General features: G+C 38.8%; 1 pseudogene; it reads right to left on the reverse strand.

Moving 5' to 3' along the window:
* Window positions 1–9953: 9953 nt before the first annotated feature.
* LOC119506492 lies at window positions 9954–10635 on the reverse strand (annotated as a pseudogene).
* Between the last annotated feature and the right edge of the window lie 907 nt (window positions 10636–11542).

Consider the following 11542-nt stretch of genomic DNA (forward strand, 5'->3'; position numbering starts at 1 on the left):
GGAAGTAGCAAGTAAAATCTCACCATATCTCTATCACTGTATCTCTATATATGTAAACGTGTATATACATGTACACATATACATACGTGACAGTTTGAGAATGGAGAAAGTATGTGTGATTGTTAAGTTCATGTGTCAACTTGGCCAGGTGATGGTGTCCAGGTGTCTGGTCAAGCAAGCACTGGCCTAACCATTACTGCAAGGACACTTGTGGCTGGTTAATAAACCAGAAAGCTGGTTTGTTAAATCTTCAGTCAATTGACTGCACCTGTGACTGATTACATCAATGAAGGGCGTGTCTTCCGCAATGAGAGAATTCAGTCAGCTGTATTTAATTCAATCAGTTGAAGATGTTTAAGGGAGAAAGAGAGAGGACCTTCACTTCTTTGGCTGACCAGCAAAGCGTTTCCTGAGGAGTTCATTGGAGTTGCCTGTTCATTTCTTGGGGAGTTCATCAGACACCTTCACTGGAGTTGCCAGTTTTCTGCCTGCCCTATGGAATTTGGACTTGTGCATCCCCACAGTTGCATGAGACATTTTTAAAATCTCATATTTATAGATATCTCCTGTTGGTTCTGTTTCCCTAGAGAACCCTAACTAACACATTTTGGTACTGAGAGTGGGATGCTACTGCTGAGTTTGCAAATACCAAACATGTTGAAATAGCTTTTTAAATGGATAAGGGGAAGATTCTGGAAGAATTGTGAGGAGCTTGATAGAAATGGCATAGAATGTTTCAAAGAGACTATGGCTAGAAATATGGACTCTAAAGATAGCTCTGAGGACTTGGACAGAATGTTGAATGTGTCATGGCAAACTGGAAGGAAGGCGATCCTTGTTTTAAAGTGGCAGACAATTTGGCAAAATTGTTTCCTGGTGTCAGATGGAAGGCAGAATTTGAAAGCGACAAACTGGGGTACTCAGCTGAGGAATCTCCAGACTATGTGTGGAGGATGTAGCCTGGCTTACAGAGACATTTTGGAGACAGCTGTTGAAAGCAGACTTTTGCTAATGCTTCAGAGATGCTAGCCCAGAGTTTGCTCTGGAGAACCTAAGAAAGGACAAAAATACCCCAAGAGCAACATTTTGAAGAATGTACAGGAGCTGAAAGAGGAGCTGGAACACAGCTGGAACCCAGGATCAGCAGACGCCAGCCACGTGCCTTCCCAGCTAACAGAGGTTTCTCCAGACACCATTGGCCTTCCTTTGCTGAAGGTATACTTGTGTTGATGCCTTAATTTGGACACTTTATGGCCTTCGGACTGTAAATTTGTAACCAAATAAACCTCCTTTATAAAAGCCAATCCATTTCTGGTATTTTGCATTCTGGCAGCATTAATAAACTGGAACAGTATGGAAGAATAAACATTGGACTAACATTGATTATATATGAGTGTGAAGGGAAATGGAAGGAAAAAATATAAGGAGACTGGCAAAATGGAAACATACATGCGAAAATGTTGACAGGAAGTGTTAAATATTATTTTTATGACATTGTTAATAAGTAAAAATGAGTTCTGAACATAAATCGGGACTGGAAGGTGACATGAACAAACAAAAACATTCAATTGACTTTAGGATGCAATTGTGGTTAATTTTTGTTGTTGCTGTTTAACTTTTTATTTCATAATCATAAACTTAACTCTGCAATCCAGCTAGACTTGGAAGGAGGAGGATAACGTAGAACCAAAAGAACTGCAGCGAGAGCGCAATGAAAGGACACTGTGAGCAGACCAGGGGAGGTGGGACGCTCTCCTGAGCTACAGAAGGAATAGTCTGGTGGTTAAGACAAAACACAAATCAAATTTGTCCACAGTCGGCAATGGTGATCTTCTTGCTGGTCTTTCTATCCCTGGACCCAAAGTACTTCATCTCTTCTCCAGTGTCCATGCCCTCTTTCACCTTGCCAAAGACCACGTGCTTCCTTCCAACCACTCAGTCTTGGCAGTGCAGATGAAAAACTGGGAACCACTTGTGTTGGGTCCAGCCTTGGCCGTGAATAATGTCCCAGGACCTGTATGCTTCAGGATGGAGTTCTCATCATCAAACATCTCCCCATAGATGGACTTGCCACCAGTGCTAATATGGCGTGTGAAGTCACCACCCTGGCGCATAAACCCAGGAAAGCAGGAACCCTTATAACCAAATCCTTTCTCCCCAGTGCTCAGAGCATGAAAGTTGTCTGCAAAAATCTTGAAGAAGACACCACCCAAGGACTCGCTGTTGATGGTGATGCTGAAGAACACGGTGGGGTTGACCATGACAACAGGTGGGTGACTGCGGAGGTAGGCAGCAGCATCTGCAAGGCCAATTGTGGTTAATTTTAATCTTACATTCTGAAACTTCAATATCGTTTCTATAACAACATTAAATTAACAAAAGAAAAACATGACCTTTGAAGATAAAATTACAAATCTCTAGCTTGTGGAAAGAAAACACCTTTTGTGCAATTATTCTCCTAGGACAGTGTTCCAGCCCTGTAGATACTTTAGAATTTTAGCCAGTATTGGCACACAACAAACCAATTGTTGGTCTAAGTGGTCATTAAATGTGGCAGGGTACTCCATCTGAAATGAGAAATGAATTAGTCCGTGTTCTTTTATTGCAATCTGCCAGAACTGATTTTGGCTGAATTGAAAGAAAGGAAATCATTGGGTCAACCAGAAAACCAACCTTGGAATCAAGACAGGTCCAGAAGGTAGGAAGCAAGAACTTCCAGGAAAGGTCCATAGTCTGGCCAGGGTGCTTGCACTGGAATGACTACGTTCCAGGGTTCCAAACTTACATCACTGGCTCAAGTGTCCAAGTCCTGGAGGAGAGGACCTGACTTAACGTGTGCCCATTCTTTAGCTATATCGAGATCTACTGGGGGTTCTCAGGACCCCTTAGGACCTCAGTAGCAGGGAAGCTGCTAGCTGTAACTACAGTTCCACCAAGACTGCATGCACATAGAGGGAGAAAGGCTATTTGCCAAAAAAAGAAATCAGGGTACTCTTAGAAAGGAAGGATGGATACTGAGTTCCTAAAACACACTTGTCTTGGCACTGAAAAGCAGAAGAAAAACCACAGAGAGGAGTATGCACAGGTTTGAATGTCACACCCAGAATACAGAGTCCACCCATGATACATGATTCAACTGCAGTCCTCAGTCTGAGGTCCAAACTGAGTAGGGCAGGGCTTGCAAATCCTTTTATGCCATCAATCTGTGGGAGTTGAATTTATGCTATGGAACCCAATATCATGGACATATGATTTGCCTTTAGCTTGAAGGAAATTGATATAGTGGTTTGTATTGATGGCTTATTTATAGGTCTTTATAGATATTTTGTGAATTGTTTGAATAAATGCATATTTCATTTTCAGTCTCTCATCCTGACTATACCCATAATGTTCAGGAGCAATAAAAAGTACATATTAATTACAATATCCTTTTTTTATAATGGGACCCGAAAACTGGCCAGAAAGAAAAATACATTAATAAAATTGAGAAAGCAAATGTTCAAAATATAGTAAATACTACTGAGTAATCTGAAATGTTATGGCATGTTGAATCTTAAAAGGGATATAGCCAGATGGGCAAGATGGGGACATCATTAAAGATAAGAAGCAGATTTTTGAGATTCTGTGTACCACAAAAGGAAAATAGCTATCTTTCAGATGGGCTTAGAGTTGAAGAATGTAATAAGTTAATCATTGAAGGCAAAGGTAAGGAATAAATTTAATAATCAAATGGAATGGAAATGAAAAGTTTTTGCTTTCTGAAACAATTGGATTCAAGGTTCAATCTCTTAATTTCACGAAATGTTCAGTGTCCCTGTTTTACCTGCTCAGGATGGTGTACTTACTTTTCTCAAGAAGAGAAGTAGCTACTACTTGTGTATTGATGATCTCCAGGGCCCCGAAGGAAATGTACTCTGACCTCTTACCCAACATTCTTAATTAATTAAAAAAGCAAAGGAAATAATGGGCATTCAAGGGTCAAATGGTGCCTTCCACCCTGTCCCCTTTAAATAGCAATAATTGTTTTTGCTTTTTTTTTCTTCCTGAGGAAATGGCACCTAGCTTTATGGAATTTGGCAGGGGTAAGCATCCTCTGCTGGTTAATTTGACGTTAAAATATGAACAAGATTAATAGATGGCAAATAAAATGGAATCATTTGAATAAGAATAAGAGTAATTTTAAAAACAGTGAAATGAAAACTTAGAGATTTAGTTAGACTTTGTAGATCATTTTTTTCACCTTCCCCATCTCAATCATACAGATGAAAAATGAAGATCAGGGAGGTTAGGTAATTTGACGCAAGTTCAAAATTTCTGGTTCTTTAAAATTTCGTGTTTTGAAGTGTTAAATCTTATGGAATTCCTTTATAACTGTTATTTGGAGGTTAGAATTAACCCACTTTACAGGTGAATTACATAGAAATATATGTATGTGACATGGATCTGCAATTATGTGCTAGAGTCCATCACTGGGCTGAATTAGATGCATAGCTTTTAATCTTACACGTCTTTAGAAATGTGCCTATTCCCAGGCCAGATCCGGAGTTTTGTCTTGGAAATTCATGTTCAAGAAGGCCGTTCTTGCTTCAGATAGAATTAACTTAAGCCTGAATATATCCTGGATACCATATGGGCTTCTAGTTTCACATGATGTTCCATGTTTCCAGAATTAGGTAAGTCTCTTGATCATTCATGGGATGACTTGTTCAAAAAGCTCAGTGATTAAAATATCTTTCATGAATACAAATCTTATAAGTTAGTTCTAAAATATTATCTTTTTAAAAAAGCAGATTTATTGAGATATATTTATACACCATACAATCCATCCAAAGTGTACAATCCGTGGCTCACAGTATATTCAGAGTTGTGCATTCATCACCACAGTCAATTTTAGAACATTTTCATTACTCCAAAAAGAAAAATCCCATGCTCTGTATACCCCCTTACTATTAACATTAACATTGGTTTGGTACCTTTGTTAACAACCAATGAAAGAATATGAAAATATTACTGTTAACTATATATCACAGTTTGTATTAGGTGTATTTTCCCCATATACCACCCTATTGTTAACAGCTTGTAATAGTGATGTACAGTTGTTCTAGTTCATGAAAGAACATTCTTACATTTGTGCTATTAACCACAGTCAACATCCACAACAAGGTTCATTATATTATACAGTCCCATGTTTTATCGTCTAGCTTTCCTTATAGTGACACACATGACCCTAAATTTCCCCTTTCAACCACAATCACATGCATAATTCAGTGCAGTTAATTACACTCACAATAATGTGCTACTATCACCTCCATCCATCTTCAAACCTTTGTAATCAACCTAAATAAAAATCTGCACAAATTAAGCATCAGCCCCCTTTTCTCTATACCCTCATTCTATCTCCTAGTAACCCATATTCTAGACTTTAATTCTATGAGTTTGCTTAACATAATTAGATCATATTAGTGAGATCACACAATATTTGTCCTTTTGTATCCGGTTTATTTCACTCTACATGATATCCTCAAGGTTCATCCACGTTATCCCACGCATCAGGAATTCCTTCTTACAGCTGGATAATATTCCATTGTATGTACATATGACATTTTGTTTATCCATTCATTGGTTGATGGACATGGGTTGCTTCCATCTTTTGGCCACTGTGAATAATGGCGCCATGAACGTCAGTGTGCCAATGTCTGTTTGAGTCCCTGCTTTCTGTTCTTCTGGGTATATACCTAGTAGCGGGATTGCTGGGTCATATGGTAATTCTCTACTTAGCTTCCCGAGGAACTGCCAGCTGTCTTCACCAGCGGCTGCACCATTTTACATTCCCACCAGCAGTGAATGAGTGTTCCTATTTCTCCACTTCCTCTCCAACATTTGTAGTTCCTGATTTTTTAATAGGGGCCATTTTAATGAGTGTGAAATGATATCGCACTGTGGTTTTGATTTGCATTTCTCTAATTACTAGTGATGTTGAACATCTTTTCATCTGCTTTTTAGCCATTTGTATTTTCTCTTTGGAAAAATGTCTATTCAAGTCTTTTGCCCATTTTTTTTTTTTAATCATCATTTTATTGAGATTTATTCACATACCACGCAGTCATACAAAACAAATTGTACTTTCGATTGTTTACAGTACCATTACATAGTTGTACATTCATCACCTAAATCAATCCCTGACACCTTCATTAGCACACACACAAAAATAACAAGAATAATAATTAGAGTGAAAAAGAGCAATTGAAGTAAAAAAGAACACTAGGTACCTTTGTCTGTTTGTTTGCTTCCCCTACTTTTCTACACATCCATCCATAAACTAGACAAAGTGGAGTTTGGTCTTTATGGCATTCCCAATCCCACTGTCACCCCTCATAAGCTACATTTTTATACAACTGTCTTCAAGATTCATGGGTTCTGGGTTGTAGTTTAATAGTTTCAGGTATCCACCACCAGCTACCCCAATTCTTTAGAACCTAAAAAAGGTTGTCTAAAGTGTGCGTAAGAGTGCCCACCAGAGTGATCTCTCGGCTCGTTTTGGAATCTCTCTGCCACTGAAGCTTATTTCATTTCCTTTCACATCCCCCTTTTGGTCAAGAAGATGTTCTCCATCCCACGATGCCGGGTCTACATTCCTCCCCGGGAGTCATATTCCACGTTGCCAGGGAGATTCACTTCCCTGGGTGTCTGATCCCACGTAGGGGGGAGTTTTGCCCATTTTTTAATGGGGTTGTTTGTCTTTTTATTGTTGAGTTGTAGGATTTCTTTATATTCTGGATATTAAATCCTTATTGGATACGTGGTTTCCAAATATTTTCTCCCAGTGAGTAGGCTGCCTTTTCACTTTCTTGACAAAGTTCTTTAAAGCACAAAAGTATTTAATTTTGAGGAGGTCCCATTTATCTGTTTTTTTCCTGTCATTGCTTGTGCTTTGGGTGTAAAGTTTAAGAAACTAATGCCTCCAGCAAGATCTTGAAGACACTTTCCTGCATTTCTTCTAGAAGTTGTATGGTTCTGGCTCTTATATTTAGGTCTTCGATCCATTTTGAGTGAATTTTTGTATAAGGGGTGAGAGAGTGATCCTCTTTCATTCTTTTTTATTTTATCTTCAAAAAGAGATGGTATATTTGTATACTGTAATGAAAGTTTACACAAGCATGGGGAATGCTTAATATGTTTGATTTATAAAATATTATAAAAATTGCATTTAAAAACTGGGATTTAAAATTCATTCAAAAGAGGTATATATCTGGATTAGCAATGAGATTGATACAGTGAATTGCTGAGTCATGTAATGTGCTCTACAGGGTCATTTTAATCCAAATATCACAATTTCCCATAGTGGAGACAAGGAGAAGACAATTCTTTACCTTCAAGAGTACATATGGAGGCAGCTCTGGAGCTTAGCCTAGGATATGCTACAAGTCAAGAAAAAGCAGCACCACATGGGATCTGAGAATGAAGTGACATCCTGATGTCTATGGTGCTGTGTGAACAAGATCACCAGCCTTCGTTCTGCTCCAAGGAGCTGTAGATTCTCAAAATCATCACTTCTCTTCATTTGACCATGCATCATTTTTCATACTGAAAAAAAAAAAAAAAAAAAAAAAGCTGGAAACTTTTGGCTTCCTTATTTTCATAGGCTGGAGGATTAGCATGCTATGTAATTCAACCTTATATTTTCAGAGCTTGCTACCTTCCAGAATGTTTTTATTCTATCCCTTTTTATCTTCAAACAAAAGAAAATCAGCATTTATTATCCCCATTTAACTGATTAGATGACTGAGGCATGAAAAAGTAGCACAACTTTCCCAAGATCACAGTGAGACAATAGCAAACTAAAACCCAGATCTATAGACAGCTAGTCCAACATTCTGTCCACCACATGCCTCGGCCTCTCGGGAGTGGTCCATTTCACTTAACCCCCTCTTCTCTCCAACCCTATCCACAATAGGCACAGGGAAAGGAGAAAGTTTCCAAATTATCTCTGCCAATCAGGTCCCTGAATTTTGTTAAATTAAGGGGAAAATGTTACACTTTCTCCCCCATATAGCAGAGAAGTATCAGATTCTCCATTGTCAATTTGAAACCCATCTTCTAGATGAAAGAGGGAATTATGTGTAGGGAATAGTGCAGCCATGCTTCCTAACTGGCTGGCATAATCCTAGTTTCATGTAATTTTATTATTTTCATAAAAGGTGATTTAATAATTTTAACTAACCTACGTGATTTATTTTGTGTGTGGGATTTATTTTTTTCAAATAAATTTATTCAGAAATAATTAGGAAAAAAGATGGAAAACCGTGGGAGCAACATGCAAATAACTGATTTCCTATGTGCCTTCCACAGGGATCAGTGAAAGTATCTGGTCAGCCCTTTCCATCCCTAATAACCGTTAACATGTTTAACTTTGTGTGAATCTTAAAGGTATAAATCTTTGAGAAACAGAATTTCTTAGGTTGTGTTTGCAAAGAATACTAATGAGATATACCAAAAGAAGTAACTGAGGCTGATTCTCAGAGATAAAAATCAACCCTTCCCCCTTTAATTTTAATCTTCTTTGGGAATTCCTAAAATCTTAGCTACTATTAAAAGGACACTATGGACATAGAGCAATCCTATGCATAACAGCTGAGCACATGTTGGATGCCTGTGTCTGTCTCCTGTTTCTCCTAGCTTAAGAGGCTCAGATCCTTTCAGCATTGAAATATTAAAAACCACATATACATGAAAGAAGTCACAAAGCCTCCTCATGCTGAACAGGGTGCATCTGCATGGCCACATCTGGGTGGGAAGGGTCCCCAGGCACAACCACAGCGTGAAAAGGCTCATCTTCTTGGATGTGGGCAAATCTCACTTTAATTGCAGAAGGCTTCATTTACAGCACATTCAATAATGAATAAACAGAAGAGTTGCTGATATTCGAAGATATAAACATATAAAAGTCCCTCGAAATTCCGGCAGTCAAGATAAGAGCATTCAACAAGGAAAGCAACCCTCCTCAGTTTTCTGAAGACTGTTTTACATTTTAAAGGATGACTAGGCATATTAATTCAAAGTAGTAGTATGTACCTTGCAGAGAAAGGGGAAAACCTTTTTTCATATTATTAGGCAAATACGTATTGGCAGTTCCACTTGATAGAGTGAGTTGGATTTCCTCCTCGGATCAGGCTAGGGCAGAACGTTTAATAAAAGCGGGGGTCTGGGCAGGAGTGAGAATCAGGAGAAAGGGAACACCAGAGAGCATGCAGTGCCAACCAAATTAATTCATATCCTCTAAACACAGACGAGGCCCACCACTCCATGACCCAGACACAGGAAATACAAGAACAGTCATCAGATATTTACTGCTCCCATTCCCTGGGGCTAATGGTCTTAATTTAGTCCAAGGAGAAAATTCTTGACCAGCAAATTAATTTGTCACTGAATTTAAGTCATAAAGAATCTTAAGGAAATTCTTGCAATATATATACATGGATTCCTATTTACCTACTTAAAGCAATGGTTATACAATGAACATTCCTGTTTTCATAAGGGTTTGTTCTATACAATGGAATGGCTTAAGAAAAGCATTGCCTAATTTTGACTTTGTTTTGCACTTTCAAAAGGGACAGAAGGAATAGAGATTAATTCTCCAATTTAGGGGCCACCCGGTATAAAACCAGACTTCTCTAACTTGAGGTCTATTCATATTTTTTGGATGTTTCAATGCGTAGGGAAGGCTAGTGAAGTCCGTTATAACCCACTCCTACAATGAATCTATCACAGTGTTCTACCTAAATTATGTTTATGTTTAAAACTACAGAGGTTAACTCAACATTTAAGTTTAAAAATGGTAGCAATTCAGAACATATAATCTCAGAGAGCTAATCTCAGAAATGAAATTAAAAAACTATTGCTCGGATGTTCTGAAAAGTCAAGAGGTTGCTCTTGACTCTGCCCCCCTTCTAGGCTCAGGCGGACACGTAAGGTGGCGGCGGCTCTTTAGCGATGCCATTCACGGCAGCGTCATTGAATGGGGGTGACAGCTCCATAGTGTCATTGCTGGAAACATAAACCAGGATACCGGAGGAGTTTCTGCCATTGATACATGAGTAGCAGTTCCACACGCAGCTAATCAGGTAACCCTTAAAAGTCAAGATGATGCTGATAAACAGAAGTATGATAAGGAACCAAACAGGCAGGATTCACTGACACGATATCATCTTTATAGGGAAAATTAGGAGGCAGCTGTCATATGTACTCCTGAATGGAGTTTGGATAAACAAGCACAGTGACTGCCACCAAGGTGTTCAGGGCAAAATCTAAGATCTGGTAACAGAAGAAGGGGATGATCCAGGCAGCATGTTGCTTGTATGCTTTATAAGTAGCCATTGCACATATCAGGATCACAAGAAGGGAAATTGCAATCGCTATGCACATGTTAGCATCATCCATGAACTCAAAGTCACCTCCTAGTTCAGAACCTGAAAAGTGATACTGATCTGGATCAGCCAGGGCATGCAATAAAATAAGAAGCACCACAGCATTGATGATCAGGCACCAGATGCCGAGCAGGATGATGCCGGTGCAGACATGGCAGCACAGACAGCAGCTGTAGGAGTACAACTGAGTCCAGAGTGCAACCATCTTCATCGCTCAGGCCTCTCCGCTCGCCTGCCTGTCCTTGCACTGCGCCACCCCCCTTCATTCTTTTACATATTGATATCCAGTTCGCCCAGCACCATTTGTTGAAGAGACTGTTCTGTCCCTGTTGAGTGGACTTGGCAGCCTTGTCAAAAAATCAGTTGGCCATAGATGTGAGGATCTATTTCTGAACTCTCAGTTCAGTTCCATCAGTTTATATGCTTATCCTTATGCCAGTACCATGCTGTTTTGACCACTGTAGCTTTGCAAAATGACTTAAAGTCAGGAAGTGCAAATCCTCCAACCTCGTTCTTCTTTCTCAAGATGTTTTTGGCTCTCCAGGGCTCCTTACCTTCCAAATTAATTTGATAATTGGCTTTTCAATTTCTGCAAAGTAAGCTGCTGGAATTTTGATTGGGATTGCTTTGAACCTGTAAATTAATTTGGGTAGAATTAACATCTTAACTATATTTAGTTTTCCAGTCCATGAACACAGAATGTCCTTCTATTTATTTAGGTCTTCTTTGATTTCTTTTAGAAATGTTTTGTAGTTTTCTGTGCACAGATCCTTTACATCCTTTGTTAAATTTATTCCTAGATATTTGATTCTTTTAGTTGCTATTGTAAATGGAAATTTTTCTTGATTTCCTTCTCAGATTTCTCATTACTAGTGTATAGAAACACTACAGATTTTTGTGGTTGATCTTGTATCCTGCTACTTGCTGAACTCATGTATTAGCTCTAGTAGTTTTGAGGTAGTTTTCTGAGGGCTTTCTAAATATAGGGTCATGTCATCTGCAAATAGTGAAAGTTTTACTTCTTCCTTTCCAATTTGGATGCCTTTTATTTCTTTTTCTTACCTAACTGCTCTGGCCAGAACTTCTAGCACAATGTTGAATAACAGTGGTTAGTGAAC

This window comes from Choloepus didactylus, chromosome 11 (genome assembly GCF_015220235.1).
Source record: "Choloepus didactylus isolate mChoDid1 chromosome 11, mChoDid1.pri, whole genome shotgun sequence".
NCBI classification, from domain to species: Eukaryota; Metazoa; Chordata; class Mammalia; order Pilosa; family Megalonychidae; genus Choloepus; species Choloepus didactylus.